This window comes from Sebastes umbrosus, chromosome 11 (assembly GCF_015220745.1).
Source record: "Sebastes umbrosus isolate fSebUmb1 chromosome 11, fSebUmb1.pri, whole genome shotgun sequence".
Classification (NCBI taxonomy): domain Eukaryota; kingdom Metazoa; phylum Chordata; class Actinopteri; order Perciformes; family Sebastidae; genus Sebastes; species Sebastes umbrosus.
Genome location: NC_051279.1, coordinates 1,955,911 through 1,982,180, shown reverse-complemented (window position 1 = coordinate 1,982,180; position 26,270 = coordinate 1,955,911).

Below are 26,270 nucleotides of genomic sequence, written 5' to 3'. Positions count from 1 at the left end.
AAAGCGCTAGACCGCTACAGGTTGCGGTTACAACAACAGCAGCCAAAAATGGCTAGTTTTTTTTACATTTTTCGTAGCTATTTCATCACTATATTCACTTCTAAAAGTTTTTGAGGCGAGAAATCAACTGTGTAGATTTTGAATATTGGCAGTTTTACGATATTATATAATCGAGCATTCGCTCCCACGTTTTTGGAGTTTAGAAGCTCAAACTGCTGTGACAGCTAGAAAGCGCCTGCTGGGGTCGATTCTTCTCCAGCCGGGTAGTCACACTCAGAGACCGCTATGAGCTGGAGCTCTCTAGAGACCGGTCTGTAGACGAGAGGCTTTTATTTCCTTGTTGACGGATAGTTTGTTTAAATATCACTACACAAATATCCATAATAAATTAACAGGAACCTGTTTATCTGCTTTTTTGGAGTTGAAAAGCTCCACAACCTCCCACGGGCGGTATATACTGTATACTGTATTCTTCAGTAGTATGTAGTAGGCGGTTTTGAATACAGCCATTCTCTACTCTTCCATCGTATGCTTCTTTTTCCTGCCTGTAGCATCCTTTCACTCCCCATCTACACCGCTGTACAGCCATAAGTGCACATCGGAGACTCCCTCTGAGCGCTCTCAAATGAATGTTTTTTGTGTGTGTGTGTGTGGTCAGGACTGAAAGAGGGGGTTGATATAGAATTTGTGCTATATACATACAAACAGTTTTTTTCCCTTCTCATAAAATGTCAAAGAGCCATGTGGTTTCTATCAGTCTGAGTCTGAACAGCACATTAAACATGTTGCAGTCGTCTTCTGGACTAAACCAAATGAGCCTCCTGGATCTTCATCTCTCTTTACGACCTCTTGAGGGCGCCAGTGGTCTTTTCCTCCCCACCAGCAGGGCTAATCTGTCAATGGTGTGTTTGCACGTGTGCGTGCATGCGTGCATGCGTGCATGCGTGCGTGCGTGTGTGTGTGTGTGTGTCTACATGTATGTGTCACATGTTCAAGCAGGAGAGTCATACTGTTGGAAATCCCCCGTTTATGCAACAACCACTGCATTCAAAAGAAGCGGTGACTTCAGTCTGGGTCGCCACACATCTGTGTTGCTTTTTACACCATATAGTAGGGCCTACTGTATGATATAATTAGCATGTTTAAATAAGCATTAAGTGAGAAATATTGAACGTTATACTTTATTAATGTCAAATGTAGCCATTTATATAGTTTAATTGATTAAATGACTATGAAAGAATTTCTGTCTTGGTCACTTAATCTTCTTGTTTTGTTGTATTGCCTTCCAGACCTCTGTGATTTATGTGTCATAATAAAATACAAACAAACTGACAAAATAGTGATAATCAACGATAATAAAACATTGTTATAATAAGAAACAGTTTCATTCTAGTTTATGGGTTATACATGATCAAATACAAGTTGCCTTTTTTTGCCAAAAGAAAAAAAGAAAAAAGAAAACAATGAAACATATTCTCCATATTCATCTGATGCTAGAATAAACTATGTACACATTTACAATACACATGAACACACCGAGCCAATTATGAGCTGAGCACGGCCGCAGCTTGTTAGCACCATGGTAGCTGTAATGACACAACAATGAACCATAATATTTATATTAATAAAAAAAAATATTTCAATACTATATTTATTTATTTATTTTTTTTGTTCATTTTTAAACAACAGAACAAACATTCACAAACGTCCCCAATAATAACATTCTTGGTACAAACAAACTTAACAAACCTAATATTAATATAAAATAAGCCAGTATAGATACAGGAAAAACCCATTATATTCAAAAAATAAATAAAAAGAATATAAACAAGTAAAAAAAAATAAAAGAATAAAATTAAAAAAAATAAAATAAAATCTATTTATATATATATATATATATATATATATATATATACATACATATATACTGTATACATATACATACATATATATATACTGTATACATATACATACATTTATACATACATACATACACATATACGCACACGCATTATATACATATACGAAAACACATATACATATAATCAATTAAAAAATCAGTACAATTCAGTCATCATCCTATTCCATGTCCCTATTCACAACCATCCTGCTCCAGCTATGATACAAATTACAAGCTTATATTACTACATTTATGATCAAACATTTGCTGAGCCTCCGGCTCTGTGACTACTTCACTCAGAGCAGCTGTCAATCATGACACACCCCCTTTTTATCATAGCATCAAATAACGAATTAAAACCAAACTTATCAGAAAAACACTTGAACAAACATCAGCGTGAGAAGAACTACCTGAAATAACAGAAACCATCTTTGGGAAAATTTATTTGACGTGTACTTTGACTTTTTAGTTTGGCCCATGTCCCATCTGCTAACATGGAGAGGGGCGGGGTTTATGAGCTATACTGCAGCCAGCCACCAGGGGGCGATCCAGATGTTTTGGCTTCACTTTTGTTAGATTTTTCTTTCAAGTTACAGTCAGTGTTCGTGTCCCGCGTTCACGTTCAACGTTCAGTTTCATTTTACAAAACATAGTAGTTTTAACCCCTTGTGTCATATTTACATATTTAACCTTTTTGTTGGGCCAGGCCATTATCAGCCTGATGTCATGTTTTTGAATCATGATTCCTTGGGTAATGCAGACATACAACAACAATGAGACGTATATTCCAGACAATCCTGTACTCTAAACAAAGTATCCCGGTGAGATATGGCACGAGGTAAACTTGTTCACATTTTGCTCAAAGTTATTAACATCCAAAGTGGATCCAAATTAAGGCTTTTCAAGATGTACTGCTTTATTTTCATTCTTTATGTCCCTTCCTGACATTCACAATCACCAGTGAAGTATGAGAAACCCTCAGAGTGTGCTGCTTAACAGTTCTAACACTCCTCCAGTGTGTGTGTGTGTGTGTGCGCGCGTGTGACAAACCTCAGGCTGCGCTCACATAAATGAAGACGATGCCTCCTTTTTGAGACTAAAGGTACATTGGTTGTCCGACATGCCACACGTGTGGAGACATGTTGCTGCTGTGGGATTCTGCTATCAGAAATGGACAGGGACTTAATGACGCTCTGCGGCTGTCCTCTGGGCGTTCTGCGGTGAGAGCTGGCGTCACAGGAAACTCGGCTGGATCTCCGTGGCTTTATCAGGGCCGGCCATTGGGCCGCTGCTGGCTCATCTCTATCTCTGGATCCTCTCTGGTGCTGAGCGCCTCCGAGGCTTTCTACCCCTTATCACAGTGAAATACATTAAAGACAAGATTAATATGAGAGAGAACACTACAGGATGTTCTGCAAAGACTGAGTCAGGGATCTTCAGCCACATCCCAGTTGACAGGAAATGGTTGACTGGAAATGTGGATGGTGGCTGAAACATAAAGCTGAAAATGTAAAATATATATCCTACATCCATCAGATATCATTCGAATTCTTCAAAAACAGTCTCACAGGTTTCTGAGTATTGAACATATAGGATAAAATATGTACCATGCAATACAGTCCAGGGATCGACATTAACCATGACCAAAAAAAGCCACTAAAATCTCCCCTGTAGGTGGCCCCCCGTGTGTCTCAATGAGATTACGGTGTCTGTGTCCTAACTGAATGCGACACGAGCGAGTGTCAGTGACAAAATCAGTTTCATTGCATCATTTTCTAAGTTAGAGAGCAACGTTTGAGAAGCTCAGGGCCTGTGACGGCCATTAGACTGTATACAATATGGACGTAGACTCCGTGACGTCACCGTTGGGTTTGCGAAGGGCCGTTGTGAAAGCTCAAAGTGGGCGGCTCCGGCTGTCGCCGTCTTGGAAGTGACATCACAGCCTAAGTCCTGGCTAATTAAAAAAATGGGCAAAGAGGTTGATCGTCGGTGGAGCTGAGGCGGGCCGGGTGATGCAGCAGAGCAGACAGCAAGCACCTAGCGACCCGGTACGACACCCACCTGTCACTCAAAACGGCCACGCCCTCAATTATGCCGAACTTTAAGCCTTAATATAATTTAAACAGGTGAGTTATATTAAAAACTCGTACAGTTGTCATGAACGGGGATATTAGCTATAGAGACCAAAACCGTTTTTGTACCAGGCTGTAAACGTGTTTATTTCTGCTGTAAAGTTGGGTATTTTAACATGGAGGTCTATGGGGATTGACTCCCTTTCGGAGCCAGCCTCAAGTGGCCATTTGAAGAACTGCAGTTTTGGGCACTTCCTCATTGGTTCCATTTTTCAACACCGAAGGTTGCCACTTGGTGACAACACATGCAAGAGTTAAAACGTCAGAAAGGAACAGTAGCTTGGGGCCAAACCGTTCCGGACTTTAAAAGTGAAATTTTTAAAATAAACTCTAAAACAAACAAGCAGATAGTGCAAAGATGGCAGATGTAATGTGTTCTTGTTAAAATCCTGGCGGCTGCATTTTGGATTCATTGAAGAGAGAAGAAGGACTGTTTGCTGCAGACAGAAAAAAAGGGAGTTGCAATAATGTAGCCACGATGAAATAAAAGCATGAATGACTGTTTAAAGGTATTTGGTAGACAGAAATGGCTTGAAAAAGCATGACTGTATGATGGGTTCGATGTGGCTATTCAAAGTGAGGTTGCTGTCAAAGAACACACCAAGGTTTCTACACTGCAGAGTAATACAACAGGATTATGAACCTAGTATGTTTGCAATTTCAGTATTGGAGGAAGTCAGTGTCAAATAGAAGTATCTCTCTCTCTCTCTCTCTCTCGGAGGTAAACCTGGGCATTGTCTGCGTAAAAAATGGAAACTTGTGTCCCAGTGGCAGCCTGTAAATGGTGAACAGAATGGGGCCAAGCACCAAATCCTGAGGAAACCCACCATACAGCCTAGAGGTGGAATACCTATCAGGCTTTTTTGGCACTTTTGGCCGATTGATTTGCGTTTCCATTACTCTGTGTGTACCCAAGTGCGTTGGTGGCATTTGTTGAGGTCTCGTCGACTGCAGCCAACCCGTTACAATCCCCCCCCTTCTCTCCCTCAAACAAGCGTGTGTTAAGAGACTCAGCTCATGTTTGTGCAGGAGACCAGAGAGAAAGACAATCTGTGGTTTGAGGTTTAGTTTCTCTCCTGCATCCCTGTTTGTCCTTTCATATCTCTTATTTATTTCACCGTTTGGCTTTCAGCTGTTGGCTGTAAGAATCGTGTTAAGCTGATGAAAACCCCAAATTTCCTGATTTTGCTGCTTCATAATAAAAGCTTTTAAATAACAAAATATCGGGGGTCTTTTATTGTGAAGAATTTATTGGACATGAAATGTGTTTATCATCAAATTAGCAGAGCTTTGTTAGCGGTTATTCTTCACTAAAAACAAATGTAGTAATACATCAGGGATAAAGAGTACAAGCAGCAAAAATAACAGGGGTCTTTTATTGTGAATAATATAGGAAATGAAATATGTTTATCCACCATTTTACAGCTGTTCCTTTGACCGCTAGTTACAGACATGGTTACACGCACCTTCAAGCGGTGTAGCTCTGGTGTAATGGAGATGCAAATCCCTGCTTTTCAGAGTCAAACTGAGTCAGGCCAAGCCAAGCACATGTGTATGGAAAAAAAGGGCTCTTGACTCAGCCACACAGAAAGTCCTGTCTGTAAGGTATGATTTGAACCATTCAAGGGCTGATGCCCACCCACTGCTCAGAAGGCGACAAGAGGATGGAGTGTCAAACGTTGCACTGGAGATCTAGGAGTACTAAAACAGAGAGACGTCCAGCAGCAACTAAAGGCAAGTCATTCATGTCCTTAACAAGGGCAGGTTCTGTACTGTGGTGGGCTCTAAAAAGACTCAAGTATTGAGTTGTCATTTTTTCTAAGAGCTAAAAGTTGATTTGGCTAAAAAAGGATTTAATAATCCCAAATTTCCCAAATAATCCTCCAAAAGATCGGTTGCATTAATGCGTTAAAGAAATTAGTGGCTTTAAAATGAATTTGTGTTAATGCGTTATTATGGCGTTAACTTTGACAGCCCTACATAGAACTAAAATTGTTGAATTTATTTGAATTGAGTCTGGGAGTATTTTTTGAATAGCACACTACCAGAGGGAAGGGAGCTATTTAAAATGTTCTGTTTCAAAAAAAGGGACAAATTGTGTTAAAAGCTTGTTTAGAAAGTGAAAGGGGGGATGTCCATAGGACAGGACGTTGGTTGAGAGACGAGGTTGAAGAGAGATCCAAGCAGTATTAGGCTAAGTGAGTAAACAAACTGACAGAAGATCTACAGCAAAATGAGATAACAAAGATACGATAAGATAAAATTCAGACAAAAAGATAACAGACCAGAAATACAGTTACAGTGCAGTAATGTTTCTCCCACATTTATTAAAGGAAATAAAAGTGAGTAGTTTCTAAGATATGACATGCCGTTTTTACCCCCACCACGAACAGGTCAAACACTGTAAGAAATATACATGTTAACTGGTCTGATTCCTCCTCCTATCATCGCTTTCATCCATTCACCTTGAGTGCTACAACATTTCCCCAGCATTTATTCTGATCATTTATTCCAGACAAGGTCAGTTGAGTGAAGATGCACTCTCATTAATTATCTCCATAAATGATGCATGAGAAGAGTTCAATCAATCTTAATTTCACACCACAGAGCCTTAGGAAAAGACCAGAAAAAAATCAAACCAGCCATCATACACATCGTAAATATTACACAGAATACATAATCACATGCAACACACAACACATGCAAAATACACACCACAAAAAACATGTCCTGTACATGCAGACGGTCAGAAGTCGGCTTGAAAAGCAGTCTGAAGACAATTAGTGAGGTTTGCGTTGCTTTAAAGCAACACGAGGTAGTGTACAGTATATTTTATTGTGCAATGTGCAGATTAGGAATTACAACACCATCAACTGTGCTGCATTCAGAATGAGATGCTACCACACAAATCATCCCATATGTTAAAAGGTTTGTGTTGCTAGTGAGAGTATTATTCCAGTGTGTATCTGGCCGTAGACCTCTGACTCAGCTCAGAGAGTCCAACAGAACACCAAGCGAAGTCCTGAATTCTAAAATGATGGACTGATAATACTGTAAACACAGCTGAAGTGTGTTGTGATGTCGCTGCCCGTTCTCACCAAATGGCATATGACTGACAAGACAATTTGTCGAAGTCCTTTTTGCGTGCAATCACAATGCTGTTCTTGCTTTTCCAACCCGGGTTCTCACTTCCAACTCGTCAAATACCGCTGTTCGTCAGAAAGAGCCCCTCTGCACCGACGCACGGAGGTACCACTTTAGCAACAGTATGTGACGAACCAGGCTTTCAACTAACTCCAATGTAAACCCACCCGCAGCGTTATTCAACGGTCGGAGCAAGTGATGTCGTATTAATAGCGTGAGAGTCTGTTCAGGGCGGGAGGGGAGATGGATGGGTCAAACAAACACAAGACTTTCAACCAGGAGACCGCTGATCGTGCCCCGTGTATACAACTTTAACGCAAATTTGTCTTAACGCCACTAATTTCTTTAACGCAAACAATGTTTTGGAGATTGTAGGGGGCTCAATAGAGTAAAGATACTGGCATCATATGAAACTAGAAAATCTGATGAATCCATCATTGATTGAATATTTTAATCGATTGACAGCCCTTATGTTTATAATCTTAGATCCCCTGTAAATTAAAAATGGGCTTGAAATGAATTGTAATCACTGATTAAGTCCACAGGGGCAGTGGAGGTAGAAGATATGTGCTCAAACAGGAAAAAGAGAAGGTGCTGCCTTTAAACATTTGAAACAATGAGGAAAAGAAGAGTTTGAAGAAAAACATTCTTGAATTCTGTTAAAAGCACGGACATCACGCCTCACGGCAACAAACCTTTTTCACAGCAGACATTTTGACATGTATTTGCGGTAGGAAAAGCACACTTATGCTGCTCTTCGTACTATGACAAGTCAAAATGTGTTGTGTGAAAAATATAGACACAGGTGTAGACACTCACCATGCGCTGTCAGCTACAATACCGAGAAGCGAATTGCTCGCATCCCATAGAAAAAAATAATAATTGGCCCGAACTTTGCTTTTTGCTTGAGTGTCACACTGAAACACATATTTCACAAACAGCTTTGCTGCGCTTGTTGTCTTGTCTTTGGAATCCCATATAGATGGTCATACTGCATATTATTAGATATTCTTATCTAATATTTTATGTAGACCCCTGTGGCTGCTGTGGCCTGAGGCAATAACCTATTTGCGTAATGGTAACATCACCCTCTAGCGATGCCAGTTGTACACTTATAATACCATCCTCCATTACCGAGTTAAAAATGTGCGTGTTAACTTTTGGATGTCAGTGGAAATGTGTAGCCCAGTGGTTCTCAAACAATGGTGCTCTCTCTAGTGGTACACGGAGGAATCTCTGACTATGGATTCCTCTTATTGATGCTTTTGCCACAGTTACTCATGCACAATGACGCATACGCACGCTGTATCATGTTTCAGTTTGTTTTGGTCTGGAGACACGGCTGAGAGAAAATAAAGCGCTCAACAACATGGCGCTACTAAACCTGAGGGGGTACAACCTATTTTTCCCTGATAAAGCGACACTGTGAACAACAAATCAGTGTTGAAATCAGCAGGAGGAGAGTTAGTAACGTTAGCTGTTAGCAGCCGGTGGGCAGCACAGTCCTGACTGGCTAAATACCGGAGATACAAACGTTAGCGGAGGTGCCATTGAGTTATTATTATGAGGCATTTCAAAGTCGGCTCAGGAAAAATGCCTATTAGGCGAAGGTAAATTACAACGTCATCATGATGCGTTCAAATGTAATCTTGTAAAATGTAGTTTTTGGTGAGAAACTTGATTAAATCCAGTTGTTTGAAGGAGATGTTTTCACATCAATATAAAATAGATATTAGAGAGAGAATTATGAGCTGTTTAACTTCCTAACACTAGCTCGAAGCAGCTTGCCAAGATTTTTTTAATCAGAGCAAATATTTAAATAATCATAATCATTTTAATTGTGTGTTTTTATGCAAATAACCACTATAGATGAGAATAACAAAGTACAGTTCAGTACTGTGTACAGTAGGCTACCCTTCCTGCTTTTTGGACCTGCAGTGCATGTTTTTATATGTTGGCATACTGGGGGATTCTCTGTTTTGTTAAGTTTTGTTAATGGAAACATTGCTACCAAAAACACTCAGTCCTGTACGGTTAAAAAAATCCTACATATAATGTCATTTTCTTAATGATATGCTGTTTGGAGTGATTTTCAGTATAATAAATGCTGATAAATAAGTGCGCAGTATGTTTTCTGTAAACTAATGTAGTGATAAAATAGAGGTTACGTCTGACAGAATTTGTTTGGCCCCCGGCAACAATCTGGGTTTCTCATGTGGCCCCCCAGGATAAATAATAATTGCCCACCCCCTGGTCATAATGGTGGTACTTGGAGAGTCAAATATTTTCTGAGGTGGTTATGGTGTAAAAAAATTGAGAACCACTGGTCTAGAATGAGTGTCGAGAAAACAGATTATGGGCTGCAAAGTGAGTTTTGAACAGTGAGAAATCTCAGCAGCTGGTGAAGTCCTGTTGAGACGCTGGTACTGATCATGTCGTCAACCCTGCTAGATATATGCAGTAATTGTGTGCTATTGGGAAGACAAGAAGAATCAAAGCTGAGATTACTTCTTTTTTTTTATCCGAGGCGTAACAGTGGACAGAAATGGAAGAATCATGCAATGCCACGGTCTGTCCATCACCTCAGAGAATACATCCACAACAAGCATGATGGAGGGTTACATTGCTAGAAAGAGCAAACTGATTCCAGTCTGTAGTTTCTCATTCACTTGAAACAGCTGCTTGTATTCCTGCTGGGAACCTCAATAATCCCTGCTGGACTCCCACTCAGTCACTCAGCGACTAGCTACTGGGAGTCGGCATGCTACACAGCTTTGACCTGGCTAATAATGCCATATACTGTACACTCTGCTCAGTCCTGATGAATGGGCGATGTCAGGGCTGTGTGTCCAAATCTCACCGTTCCTCGGCCGTGTGGCATCTCCTCATGAATAAATTGTGACTTTGCATCCTGTGCACAGAGTGGCTTTTCTTGTTACCACGGAGGAGGAGGAGGAGGTGGAGGCTGAAAATTTCATGACTTCTAAATTATTCACGGCACCGTTAGATGACAAAAAACAAGACACATCCTGAAAACAAAAAAAAAGATAATCTGTTAGAGGAGGAAGATCAGTGGATTAGTGGTGGGAGATAAAGGAACATGAAAATATGAATTATCATAATTTGCTCTGTGGGCTTAGTGTCGGAGGACAGTTGTGTAATTGGCTTTCATACTAAAACACTGGAGGATAGATGGTTAACATGCAGTGGCTGCATCCTCCGTGGTCATAATAGGTCTGTATTCCACCTGTCTGTGGGAAATGGAAGATTCTAGAGGGAAAAGGGAGATCACGAGACACTACATTATTAAATAAAGTGAGGGGTGAATTCTCAAAGAATGGATTGCGACAGATCGTGAAATACTATTTAATCTATTTAATTTGTGTACATAGACAAATTTTTTTCATGACGCTCAACACGAGCAACAATGTATTTTTCGTGCTTTTTCCTACAAATGTCCAGCAACACATAACGCACATGTCAATTCCCACTTCAGTCTTTTCAAAATAAAATTATTTAGTTAGGTATAGGAAAGATCGACTTGGTGGGCTTAGGCAACAAACTACTTAGTTAGGTTTAGGAAAAGATTGTGGTTTGGGTTAAAATAACTCCGTTAAGTGCCGTAACTGTACAGAAATTACGTGACAAATAATTCATCTTTGACTTCTGGTTTCACACGGGACACGAACAGCGGTCTCCTGGGCAAAAGTCCCGTCTTTCTACACACGGCGTTCGCTGCTCTTTATACTTCACGGTTCACAATTACGTGGATTAGATACGAATTGATTTTGTGCTGACCATCATGAAAAAATCAAATCAATACATTACATTTTGCGACTGGGCTGGCTGATATCACCATGAATTGTGCATCATTGGCAACCGCTACCTTCCCCGTCTCAAGGTCCGATTCACAAAAGAAAACACGGCCATGAAGTTTTGCAGCTGAGCGCAATTTGCCCTTTTTCTTGCATCTCACTGTAATTATCCACGTGGCAAAGTCTAAATGTGCTTGAGGCCAATGTGTTGGTTGTAAAAGTCAGAAGCCAACTGCAGCAGAAACGAGAAGTGTTAGTGGAGCTAACTGAGTCTTTGCTTTGTGGTTTTTGCGGCTTGAGAGTCGACAGCTCCAGTTCTAGCACTTGGTGTTGGATATGAAGCTTGTCATATTCCTGTTTATCCGGTCTTTCAGGGAAGGAAACTTTGAACTACTGATCCCCTACTCAACCAAGTAGATGAATTTCTATGAGAGAAACCATTATGGACAGGTCAGTTTGGCCATCTTGGATTTTCAAGTGTCCAATCATTCATATTTGCTAAGCGTCCCGTCGGGAATCATCATACCATATTTGGTGCTTGTATCCCTATTTGCATGATTTTTCCACTATCCGCTCCACTATGTGTCTCCCCATTAAGAGAGACGCTTTTCGAATTCACGCACGTCGAGGCACAGCAGTGTAACTTCATCGATTATTAAAATTTCATTTTTTTCCTCATGTGTTTTCAAAAATTACATGTAGGGGAGCGTTATTCATTCATTTTTCATTATCTGTCATTGCATCATGTGACTGCATCTGGAAACAAACGAGATGATTGTTGGACCAATCCACCCAGCTATGACCAATTTGGTCCCCTAGGCAAGATTTTAGCTGGAGCTCCTCCACCTATTTTCCACCTAAAAAATTCTGTGGGTTAGACAATTTTTTTTGTGCACTCCCAAAGCGCACTGCTGGAGGGTTCTCAAACAGTGTTATTTTTGTGCATACAGAATTGACTTAGCCTCTTAAACTGCTTATGATATAGCTACCATATTGACCTTGATTGTGAGACAACCCCCCCCCCCACCCCTCAAGACTCAGTTTTTGAAAAGATCAAATCTTGTTTTTATGAAAAATAATTAAATCTGACCAGAATGCACATTGAAAAAAACAAAAAAACAATACAAGGTAAGTTGATATAAATTATATATTTTAAATTAAATTATTTTGTTTGAATAGGCCAAAAATAAAACTGCAGCCTTCCAGTAGGCACCCGCAACAAGGCAGGGATCATTTCATCAGTCAACACTACATCTGGCATTCTATTGGTCGGGGAATTTTGACAGGCTTATTGCACAAAAAAATCCAAGAGCAGAGGACAAATCTGAGAGCAGACGATTCACGAGCACACAGAAGCAGCCTGAGTGTGAGGATATAGGTTGAGCAGAAGCAGAGCTAACCCGAGCACATGCAGGGGCTATTTGAGTGTGAGGACAGGGGTTGGAGGGGAAAGCATTACAAAATCTGAAAGTGAAATTAATAAGTCGTGCTCTGAAATTGAAAGACCACGCTCTTGAATAAAAATAGGAAATAAAAAAAAGCTGCATACGGTTCCCCACCTCTCTTAAGCCCTGAAGAAAAGGGCGTCATCACACCCTGATTGGCCAAGAGGGAAAATACACTGAGCTGCTCTCAATTGTTAATCAGGAGCCGGCAAAACAGGTGATCTGAATAACCCTCCAATCAACTCAGAGGAATGATGACACTCAACTAAAATGAATTAGGAAAAAGGAAATGACGGCAGATGACTGAAGAATGACAAAACAAAGAAATTGACATTTTTAATTACTTTTTGTGTAACAATTAAAGTGGATTAAAGTAGTACAGATACACTGTCTATCAAATATTGAGCTTTAGGTGTTGATAGGCATATGTTTTTAACTTGGAAGTGAGCTAGGTCCCCCCCCCCCGCTTCCACCCTTTATGCTGAGTTAAAGGTATAATATGCAAACACGACACATTAAATGCACATTTTATATATATACACATTATATATACACATTTTTATACATATGTATAAAAAATATTAAATTTGTTAACATATAATATATAATAATATAATCTGAATCCCATGTCTTCCTCCCCTAGATGACACATAAATAAGGAACATGAGAAGAACATCAAGAAGCACTGAGACCAAATACAATATGTATACATGAAATGGTGTTGCAAGTGCAAAAGAGAAATAACTAAATAAAACAACACCGTCGGTTGGTTTTCCTCCTTTCTTCCCTGATTTTTTTGAGGCACCAGCCGCCACTGATGTGAGTAAAGGAAGTACCGGCACTTATTTGTTTCCACTTCAAGCACTGAATAAAACAGATATAAACCAAGCACAAAAAGATGCAAAATGACGACGAAGAAACACAAAACGACCACAAAGAGACGCAAAAGGACGACAAGCAAAAAACATCTACAAAGATAAGACAAAATGACCAAAAAGAGATGCAAAACGTGCAACAAAAACAAGCTGAATGTTGGCTCAAAAACCCCAGGCCTTTCATCATAATGTGATGCAGTTCTGCTCGACTGTGTTCATTAATGCTAATGAGGAAGCACAGTGAGATTTGAAACAGGTTTAATCTGTGCTTCAGCTCGGTTTCAGCCGTGCCTTGCATGTGGGTTTTGCCGTGTAAATCCAGTTGTTCTGTCACCTCTCCAGCTGACTCACCGCTGTCTTCCTCATCGAATCCCATAAACAAGGAAAGCCAAGGATTAGTCCCGGCTAAATACACTAAGCTCATTTGATAATCACGGCTTCTCCCCAATCTCTGCTAATTAACAATGGATGTGACGAAATTAATCTACATGAATGCCTGTGAGTATCCATCGGTGTTATCGGCATCACATGAATGGATTTTGTTCCTGCATTTCATGGCCTTTGTGACTGTTTTGATCTAATTCCAGCACGTTGATAAGTAGGTGGCTGAATATCACCTCAGGGTGCCTTTGAGACCATTCGAGGTTCATACTGTAGATTTTTCTCTCTGAGTGAAATCACCGTATGTCCACTCTTCCTTTCTAAGGCCAGGCACCCAGTATGTTATCTGTTGGAGGACTTCACGTTAGATGAGGCCACAGTGACAGTTTGGTTCAGTCAAACACTCATTACGGACGGGCGGATCGATACTGTGGTATCAACACTCACATTCTATCATTTGGTATCGAAATATTGATAATGAAATCATATAAATAGAAACGTGGGTGGCTGCATCACTTCCAAACGTTTTCACTACTCTGTGTATAATGTTTGTGCCAAAGCGTGGTGCGGTGCTGCTTGTCATCTGTAGATAAAAATACAGCACTATTTGTGACGGTAAAGCGCCACACAGCAACATAAGGAACCTCTTCAAACATTCAAAAACAACACACCCTGAAAGTTATAAGGAGGCTTATTATTTAATCACATTTCTGTAAAATACTGGACTTCTCTACACTTATGGCACAAACATACATTTTGAGTTAATTGTACTGATATGTGTTTTTGTAATGAATGAATTAATGGCTGATATGTGTCATGTGATTTGCCTATTAGTGTAAAGATCTTTTTTTTTTTCTAAAATATTACAAAAATACTTGATAATGATCTAGACGTCAGAAGCATGGGAGGACAATTAAACCGTGATTCCTAGTGATGAGATTCCAAAATGACCCCATTGATACCACAGACAGTACATAAGAAGTGGACGTAGTCACTGTGACGTCACCCGTTGGTTTGTGGACTGACGTTTTGAAGCCTGGAGTTCGGCCACGAGAGGGTGGAGCTATAAGTGCAACCGAGGCGCTGAACAAAATATTTTTAGGCAACAAAAATGTTACAATTAACTTTCAATGGAGTGAAAACACACTTTGACTAAATGAACATTATGCTGTATTGAAGAAGACTTGAAACTAGCGACTCATTTTCTCATAGACTTCTATACAATCAGACTTCTTCTTGCAACCGGAGGAGTCACCCCCTTCTGGCTGTTAGAAAGAATGCAAGTTTAAGGCACTTCAGCATTGGCTTCACTTTTCAGACCCGGAGAATGCTGCCTGTATGAAACATTGTGTTGCGGGTGGTGCAGGTAGACAGGTGAAAGTTTACCTTTAACTGAAACTTTGTTTTTTGCATTACACTGATATGACTTAGGAAAAAGAAATAATCTATCTCTCATCATGATATAGAAGGGTTTCAAAGAATATACACAGTGATTCAAAAGTACAATAAAAAATGTCTTTTTGTCAACATTGCCATGATGTTCTAGTACAACCAGAGATTCAGCACGGTGTAGGCCACTGGGGCTGCATTGCAGTTTTTCTACTGGAAGGCCACCGCCGTCGAGGGCACTTTAACATGTTTTATCTACTGTAGGGGCATCCAAGAGGGCACCTTTGCTATTTTCTTCTTTTCAACATCTGGGCAAGTCCATCAGCGCAGTGAGGTGTCCTGAGCCCTCTGGTGGAAGGTAGAGTTGGGCGCCTGCGGAACAAGCAACACAAAAAATGTGTAAAACGGCCAGTTTAATGACTCATTTCTATCTTTTCATGGTGGTCATGTCTCCCAACCCAAATATAATAATTCATTCTTATTAATTTCAGTTCAGTCTTTATTGAAATCCTAAAAGAGCAGTTTGATTACAGCATGAAGCTATGGGTCAGAACAAGTCGTAAATATCACAACAGAAGCAAAAAACGCATAAAAGATAAAGACAAAGCACTAAAACATAAAGACTCCGTCCCTCTAAGACACGAAGCTGCACAAAAAGCTTCGGCAAATCATTTTGATTATGGCCGAGACATGTCGAATCATTTCCTTGAGGAATCACCGAGTCATTTGTATGCACATACTATTTTGAAAATGGGAGCCCGTCTGATCATCTAACAAGACATCTGACCTTGAGTTAGAAAAAAATCATCCCATTTGGTGCAGTCAAACACGCGCCTGCATAATTTATTCAGTTTCTTAATTGTTTTCAGGACACTCGTTTAGATGAGGGCGAGGAGCGGTGAGATCTGCTGGTCTCACTGATTGTATGATAACTAACTTGTACTTGTATTAACTTGTGTACACCTTTAATGGATCAAATAATAACTGGTATTATTCATGTCATTGAAGTAGAATAAGAAATACCTGAGATATTGTTTGTTTCCAGGTAAAGCAAACAGTCTGAAAAGTATTGAATTCATCTTCAGACTCGTGCCATTATATTACAGTGTTCATAAGTTATTTATTTATAAAGAAATATATTCTTTTCTATGACTTTGATGAAATTATAGTCTATATTCGAGGCAGAAAATATAATTTACTGAGTCACAAATAACACATTACAAACTTGGCGAAATAGGAGCTATTGGCACCGAGGAAAGAGGAGAGGCAGAGAGAAGGTGTGATCCAGATTTCTGCAGAAGCCCTCAGTGTAACAGAATCCACTTCATTTCAATTGGAGCTGAGAGTGATAAACAATCTGAATAATGTTCCTGAAGTGGTCTAATCTCTTTAGGACAGAGAGAGCTGGAGGATGGAGGGCAAGGCGGGTGAAGAGGATTGTTAATTTCATTAAAATGGTGGCTTGAGGAGTGGAGGAGTCTAGAGATTCAGCCCACAGGGAAAAAAAAAACAACCTCTCCCTCCTCCTTTATCCTGTTACATATTACACTGTCTCCCACTGCTCAGCCTAATGCTGAAACTCAATTATTCCTCCCACAGTTAGACAAATAGCCACGTCAGCTGGGGAGAGTGTTCACACCGTCCCTGAGTATATTTGTACCTGCAGTGCATTGATGTGGGGACAATATTAGCCTTTTATTAAATCTGGTCCAGTTAGTGTCATCCACCTTAGATATGATGGATATGATGCAATTTGTTCGGTTACGTGTTTAATGAAAAACGATCAAAAAGGCACCGACTATCCAGGAAGTTCCTCTGAACTGATTTGATGAGTTGTTTAGGTAGCGTGCTCTCAGCTACTGCTCATTATGGCACCTATTTTACATTTAGTCTCACAGTGTGTTCCAATCCACGTACTTCTGTACTTACACTTACTACTCTGAGTGCATAAGTGCGTTCACACTGGGAAGTACGGCAAAATGCAGTGCACTCAAAGTACCCGGATGTTGTACTCAAAACGGTCAGATCGTTGAGTGTGGAACGCTGGACACTTTCCACACTCAACTGTCGCCATCTTGGCTACGTAGCAGAAGGGGCGGGACCACGACCACTATTCAAACATACGTAGATAACAGATTAAAACAATACAATACGTAAACACACCGGTGCATTTTCAGCCAACATGAGGACACATTGTAGGCATAGGCGACGACGTTGGAAACGTAATTTCCACTCTGCTTTCATTTTTTTTCAGAAGATATTTTGTCGGGTAGCGAGCCGCGGTCAGTTGTTGCAATCGTCATTTCCGGTCAGTGCGCCGCAGAGTATTCGATTTGAGATGACCCTACCCCGCTGAAATTTACGCACTACTCAAGTGAGAATAGAGTACACAAAGTGCACTACATTGAAGTGTACTTCTGGAAGTACGTGGATTGGAACACACTGTTAGTCTTAAAATGAAAATGCTTATTAGTGTCACATTTTAGTCATTTCAGTCAGTCTATAGACTGTAAATATATCCACATTTAGATTATTTTAAGACCAGTTGAGGCGGACCCAAATGCAGACACAGGAGGCAGATCAAAAATGAACAAAAAGGCTTTATTGCCAAAAATTTTGTAGATGAAATGATCAAGGCAAAAAGGGGGCTGGGGTTAAAGCCACGCAGGCAGGCAGATAGTCAGGCAGTCAGGGCACCTAGGCACAAAGAGAACACACCTTAACACAACAAGTCAAAACACGAGCAGAACTAGGAACAAGAAAACTTCGATCAGGAGAGGCCGAGGAAGTCGACCACTTGGGTTGACTTAACGAGCTGGCCACGAGTGTCTGAGATGTCCGGGTAGAAGTAGTGCTTTGATCATCTGATTACTGCCAGCTACTTGATTGGAGTCAGGTGGATGATTACGTCATGGAGCGTGGGAAACTGCTGGTGGGAGGAGAGTACACACACACCCCCACTACCAAGCACACCCACACAGGACAGACAGGGGAGCTGAACAACAGGGGAAAAGGGAACAGACATACTAGGAAACTGGAGTTATGGTTCCGACCATAACAGATTATATATAAATATATATATATATATATGTTTACCAGAGAGTAGGAAACATGGGGAGAGAGGAACAAAGGTCCCTAAGCCTGACACAAACCCATGTTCCAGACTACTGGGCTACCAGGATGCCCCAGATGTGACCAGCTTGTATTGAACACAGCTTTAGCAGTCAGTCATTAACCTCTGGGACTATGTTGACCCTGATCCTGCAGCTGCTTCTCAACAACAACCTTTCAATGCTTTGCTGTTTGTTTTGTGAGGTAGAATAGAAGCAGGGTGTGTTCAGTTTGCATTGACAGAACTGGACCACGGAGCGATGGAAGAAGGTGGCCCGGTCTGATAAATCATGTTTTCTTTTACATCATGTGGATGGCAACGAGTTGGAGGTGTCGACTCAGCCTCCAAATTCTCCAGATCTCAATCCGATGGAGCATCTGTGGGATGTGCTGGAAAAAAAAGTCCGATCCACGGCAGGTCCCCCCCTGCTTCTACCCTTTATGCTGAGTTAAAGGTTTAAAATGTAAACGCAATACATTAAACACACATTTTTATATTATTATTATATTATATATAGAGAGAGATAGAGAGGTTTTAGGAGCAGTGTCCCAGTCAGGATGCTCCTACATATTACACAGAGACATATTCTGAATTTATATGTTTAATAAAAGATACCAGGAGATATTGGGTTTGGGGGTCCTCCCTCATCACTCAGCCTGTTCGCTGAAGCATGGAGCAGGTTAGGACATCTTCACTGGGAAAAACTGAAACAATCTGATGTTCGCTTATTTGCATCGCATCCAGTTAGGAAAAGGTGTCATGAGGCGCGGCGCAAATACGCTGGCACTGCGTCGTTAGGAATCTCTGTTCTGAATGTACCAGAGAACCTGATATGGAAGAGGGCAGAGAAGAGTACCGGCAGCTTGTGAGAAGAAAAAGTCAAGATACGCCAAGGTACTGCGTACCGGTGAGTACCGGCCCACTGGAAGCACTGGTTTTATTGGAAAGAATGATCAGAGCTGATATAATGGCATGATGAAATGATTATCTTGGGTTACTTTACTAGTAACTGGCTTGTTCCTCCTCCAATGAGAGACATTTATTTGGTGTTAAGTGTAACCCTCACTCAGTTAATTAATGAACCTACTAGAATGGATTAGCAGACTTCATCTGCGTTGGATTGGATACTTGTCACTAATCCTGAAAGCATAATTCAATATGGGGATATGTCAGATTGTTTAAGTGATCAAGTTGTCCTCATAAATATATTAAAATGATACAATGCAAAAATATGAATGTAGCTTGTTTTATTCAAGATCTAATTGCTATTAGCTGGGATGGATTTAAGTTGATTCCTTTTGTTGATGACGCGTGGAACTCCTTTCATCCTGAAGTCATTGATAAACATGCTACCATGAAAACAGCTGGAGTTAAAGGTAGACATTTACCCCGGATCAGCTCACTTCTTATCAGCCTTTTCAAACAGGGATAAAGCCTCGGCTAAATATCGCTGGCCTAAAGGACTGAGAAACCTACAGATACTCCAGGAATTGATGTAAGACCAAAACAGAGAATCAACCTGTTTATGCATTTAATTTATGCATACCTTCAAATTGGAGCAGTTTGTCTTCAGTTTATTTGTGGCACACGGGTGAGCTGAGGACAAACTGCTTCAATTGGTCCTTATGCTGATGTAATTGATGTATTATCTGGGTCATTGTAGACAATTCTTCTTGTACAGCAGCTGAGGGCTGAGGGGTGGATGAGTGGGAGAAGGTGAGCGAGCAGTATGTATCTGTGTATTTGCAGTCTATGTTATGTTATGCTGTATTTATATGTATTTTATAAATGTATATTTGTGTCCATAGGAACCACCCACCCGCACTCAAGGGGCTATTCTTTCTAATTCAAGCAGAGGCTCTGGGGTCACAAGAGGGTCAGGTTGCCCTTGGGACTATTCCCGGAGACCCAGCACATTTTGAAAATGCTTGCTCTCCGCCAAATTGTTGGATGGAATGACAAAGGAATGGACAGACTGAAGGATTGACAGACTATCTGTAAGATCTCCTGATGCATGCAGGCTGCTTTGTGGAATTTGGTCCAAAAGTCTAATTAGCACCAATTCAGTTTAGGTTTCTGTGATATTTTTGAAGTATCAACAACATGAAATCGTACAAACTGGATCATGTTTGACAACTGTGCCAACCCGGTCTCACTTCCAACTCTGCACAATGCACCGAGGTACCCTTTAAGTGTCCGTATGAGACGCACCGGGCTGTCAACTAACTCCAATGTAAACCCATCTGCGTCATTATTAGATGGTAAAAACAGCTGATGTAAGATCGACAAAGTGTGAGTAGGGTTGGTGGGAGTTGAGGATGGATGGGTCAAACAAACACAGGACGTTCACTCTTTAGACCGCTACGTTAGTGTCCCGTGTGACACCAAGTCTACTTTGACTTATTTTACCATCTCTCACCACATTCATGTCATACACACACATAACACGTATAAAGCGGCTCAAGTGGAGCTATTTCTGACTGTATCAGTTTATTATGCGGTCGATTTGAGATGGATTCATAGTTTTGCATCGATGTGGTCGTATCTAAGACTCAGTTCATCTTTACACCCCTACTATGTTTGAAGTTTATTTTGAAAAGACACTATGCATGTAATGAGCAGAAACTGACACGCCGTCCTGAGTCCAAAACTGACGCTATAGAGGGGAACCGAGAGCGTCATAGTCTGAAGCGTAGAGGGCCACTGACCAGGCTGCATGTGCCTTATGCATCACACAGCACACATGCAACCCTTATTACTGTATATCCACATCTTCACGACTGTCCAGCGTTGACAGCGCAGATGGGCCTGAGTGGAGCTACGGTGTGTCATCACGCTGCTTAATGTACAGTATGTTGCCGTAGATGAGTGTTTGAGTGCATTTCAGTGCCGTTTACTTTGGGCTGTTCTCCTCCATCTGCTGCTGCAGGCTCCAGGGTGTCACCTCGTCACAGTCGAGCTGCTTGATTGGCTCCTCTTGGTGATGGACAGTCTTGCAACTGAGCAGATGGCACCCCGCTGCACTGGCAAGCAACTGCAGTTTCCTCACAATGGGTTTGTCTGGTGTGTGTGTTTGCGTGCACCATTCATTCATTTAGCCTTAACTTTGGACAGAGAACATTTATTTTCAGCCTGTTTAATTTGTTTGATTAATTTCTTCTTCACGTCTGCAAGAAGCTTTTCCAGCAAACAGTTTAAGGCTGAAAAGGTGTTGATTCAACAGCCATGGAAAAAAATCTGCATAAATAACACCAAAAGGCGGAGATAGCTGCAGTATTTGCACATTCAGGAATTTACACCTAAATATGTGCGAAATCAACTCTAAATTGTATCCAAAACAGTTTTAACTGGGAATTTTTACACTGTCATAATGTTATATATTTTTTTTAAAAAGTGTCGTAAACATGTTTGTTTCCTTTCGTGCAGACCTACTGGGTAGCTTTGGTCTCAATCCTCAAAACAGACTTCTTCTTCTGAGAGTTTGAAGAGGAAATCAGTTTCAGTATTGAGCGAGAAAATAGTCTCAACTCAAGGTTCTAGATTTTTCTGAGGTGTCAATCACATTTTGCGGTCCTCAACGGCGAATGGAATGAAGACTGTGAGATGTGGCGGTTGAAAACGGTCCTTAAAAATTGAGATTATTTGTTTAATCCCAAAATCAAGAAAAAATGTCCATGCTCAAATATCAGTTTTAGTATCTCTGTTTTGAATATAGTTAACCTATAAGACATGTTTAGCCTATAAGTCACAAACAAATTGAAGGCTTAAAGCAGCAGTGGGTGGACTTGTTTGTCCAGAACATCCCACAGACGCTCCCTCGGATTGAGATCTGGAGAATTTGGAGGGCGAGTCGACACCTCAAACTCGTTGCCATCCACATGATGTAAAAGAAAACCTGATTCATCAGACCGGGCCACCTTCTTCCATCGCTCCGTAGTCCAGTTCTGATGCTCACGTGCCCATTGTAGGCGCTTTTGGCGGTGGACACGGGTCAGCACGGGGCACCCTGACCGGTCTGCAGCTACGCAGCCCCATACGCAACAAACTGCTCCTCACTGTGTGTTCTGACTCCTTTCTATCGGAACCAGCATTAACTGTTTCAGCAGTTTGAGCTCCAGTAGCTCTTCTATTGGATCAGATAACACGGGCCAGCCTTCGCTCCCCACGTGCATCAATGAGCCTCGGGTCTGACCCTGTCGCCGGTTCACTGGTTTTCGGTCCTTGGACCTCTTTTGGTAGGTCCTGACCACTGCAGACTGGGAACATCCCACAAGAGCTGCAGTTCTGGAGATGCTCTGACCCGGTCGTCTAGCCAGCACTAGTTGGCCCTTGTCAAAGTCGCTCACATCCTTACGCTGACCCATTTCTTCTGCTTCCAACACAAAGTTCAAAATGTTCACTTCCTGTCTAATATACCCCCCCCCCACTGCCAGGTGCCATTGTAACCAGATAATCCATGTTATTCACTTCCCCTGTCAGTGGTCTGAATGTAATGGCTGATCGGTGTATATGCCTACGCACTGCATAGCACATATATGCGGGTGGTTTGAAATAATACATTAATACAACATTAATGTGCATTAGCGCACGTCGAGGCACAGCAGCGTAACTTCATTGATTATTTAAATCTCTTTTTTCTTTCTCATGTATTTTCTAAAATGACATGTAGGAAAGCTTTATTCATTTCTGATGATACGACTGTCATTGCATCCTGTCACTGCCACGGAAATAATTCCACTGTAACTGCGTGTGGATATCAGCGCTGATCTTTGTGAATTGGACTGTTTTTGCAGTGAGGCTCATTTGCATAGAAAGGAGTATGTATATTACCTCATTTAAATATGTACAAATAACACAAGAGCTCTGAGAAGCTATTTGCTTGGCAGCGCAGAAAGGGGTGCATTTCACCCTTTTGGGGGGGCTTTGAGAATTACATGGTTTCGGTTTGTGTTATTTGCACAGGTTTAGCGGCCGCAAAGGCTGCGCAAACCCTTTTGTGAATTCACCCCACACTACGATGACAAGACTGTGTCTGAAATCACTCTCTCGTTCACTCCGTCACTCCTCCCAATATATAATAGACCAGATGTTCTCAATCTTTTTTCAGTTAAGGACCCCTTACAAGATAGAGAATTTACCGGGGACCAACTATTATACTGTAGATTTAAAGGCCCAATATGTAATATATTTACTGTAATAAATCATAAAGTGATCATGATATGTCATTAAGGAAACATGCTGAATTGAAATACTGGCTTCTCTGACAACAATGCTACAGCCAGCATGTTCTCCTTTGAAATTTCTAATCTGGTGCGAAACGTCTGTTGTTGTTTTGTACCGGTGTGATCCCGTCCTCTGACCATTACTACACCCCATTGCCACATATGAAACATATCGGCTTACAAACGCAGCCTTCTGCAGCCATGGAAGCAATAACGAACTGGATCAACAGAGATAACGTTAACGTTAGATTCTACCCGACCTGAAAAGCCTCGGCACGTCTCTCTGTGGTCCGTGTGCAGCAAGGCAGCGAGAATTTGAAACACACAGTCGGTGAAGTGATTCAGACTACTGCTGGACAACGCGGTCGTGTCTAGAAGGTAACCCTCAAATTGTGAAAAGTTATGTTAACTGCTATCAGCCACACCGGATGAGCGGTCGGGCCACGGCTCCAATGTTTTGAATGTGGACTGCTGTTACACATTTTAAATGCTAGCTGTCAGTGCTAGATATTGTTTCTTTAAAAACTAAATTATGATTTGTTGAACTATGAAGCATATTGTAAAAAAATATATATATATGTGTATGTATATCATGATAATTTAAATGAATGAATCTGAACTTTTCACAGAAAATTACTAATAATCATAATTTTTTGCGTCATCTGTGACAGTGGCACAGCTGTAACGGTTGCATTGCATGATGCATTGCATTGTGGGATTGTTAGCAGAAAGCGATGTACATGCATGGACACTCATTTTCCATTCTACTGTGGAATTTTTGAGGGCATTATATAGTGGATAAATGTACATACTTATATATAATGGTGGACAGTACCGTGCACTATATGATAGTTGGGAGTGATTTTGGACACAGTCACTGCACCCGGCTGTTGTTCACAAAGAAGTGGTATCGCCTTTTAACTTCTGACCTCTGGATAAAACCTCTGAGTGCAAAAAAAAGAAAAGAAAAAATGAAAAGTCACACCAGCAGAAACATTTGGGCCTTATTTGTTGTTGAATGTCGTGACCTGCAGCAAATGAGTTACTGTGTAGCTTACTACTGAAAATGTAATAGCAACACAGCATTGCTCTTTTGAGCAGAAAAAGAACCAGAGTGTGTTTTGGAGCAGGAACACACATTGTGAGAGGATGACAGGGTTTTTTGTTTTTTTTGGAATCTCCTCGAGCTCAGCTTGGCGGATAATAGCTTTCAGGGGACAAGTATGAGGAACAGGGGACGCTAATGAATTCTTGTATCACATCTGCTGAGTAGCTCTCCACATGCCAGCTATTTACAGGAGACCGATGGAGAGCTGCGCTATCCTCACACATTAATTGTCAACGCTGTCAGATGCCAGTTCTGCCTCCTGGTGTGATGGACACTATAGATTGCTTTTGTCTGAAAGGAGAAAAATACAGTATTCTCTAATGGACACGGCAGTGATCGCCTGTCGCCATCTTCTGATCCTCACACAGCTGTCTTTTCATTTCACTCTCTATTACTCACTTCTTCTTTCATCCCCTCACCACCGACTGTCATCCACTGCAAAACCCAAGTTTCTTCTCCTGGAACATAAACTGGAAGTGAATATGTCATTTTTCTTTTTTTTTTATAAGACAAGCAAATGTTTGTCCTGTCACTTCTAGTCCACACAACTGACACGGTGCATCGTGTCTCTATTCTAGTTCGATCAAATTGATTTATCGTTGAACTTGCCAGCAAAAAGGTCACATCTCACTGCAACCACACCGACATTTCTAACATCAGGCCAATTGATTAAGAGTCATAGCTAAATAGTTCAAATTATTGTTCTCTGTCATCATAAATTACAGGGCAGAGTGCTCCATGTTGCACGTTACCACATTCAGTCATTCAGACGGACCATTAGCCCTCATTATCTCCCACCGATCAGCCTCTCAAATGAGCAACACAAAGAGAAAAAACAAGGCCGGAGCAGACGACAATAAAGGGCGATTAGGAGATGACTCAACTGTTGGAAAATTTGGAGCTGTCACATCGAGTCTGCAGAGGCTGAAACTGGGATATGGTCACAGCCCAATACTGGTTTTGTTTTGTCTAATAAATAGAATACAAATTTAAATAAATTTGGCTTTACAAAATGCCTGATGATGTGAACTATTAAAACACAAAAAACATGTTGTAGCAACTCATAATGTAATAATTTAAATGTAATAGAAGCTCCTAATATATATATAATTATTTCATATTACACAAACTTCTGATAAAATAACAAATAACACCATTACTAATAATTAGTTAACATTATTAATTATGTTTTCATTGTTTGTTGACAGTAAAATAAATATTTACTAAGTTTAATTAACTATAATTTACCATTTATAAATGATGATGATTATAAAGTGTTACCGAAACCTCCGTTGACAACATGTGGTCGGCAGCTCCAGCTGTGCGTGTTATAATGTGGCAGAGCAGCCAGCATCCCTCCAGACCAGCAGACTAATGCCTCATAACAGTGACAAGAAGCAGCCAATTTACACATTGCATCACCCCGCCATGAGTGGCAGCAAATCAATAGACACTCGGAGTGATCGCGGCATCCAGCAGTGTGTCAGTTAGTGTGAGAGACAGTCTGTGATTGTGTGTCTTTCACCTGTCTCCAAGGGAGAAGCCTCTACATCTGTAAATGTATGTCTTCCACTGGCTCGTGTGTGTGTGTGTGTGTGTGTGTGTAGGGGGGGGGAAGAAATAAAACAGATGAAAATGAGTGTGAAAGTCTGTGTGTGAAAAGGAAAGCTTGACTGAGAGTCGATGCATGTACTGTAGTTGGCGCTGTGCATCTTTGTGAATGTAAACCTATACGTGTGTTTCTGGC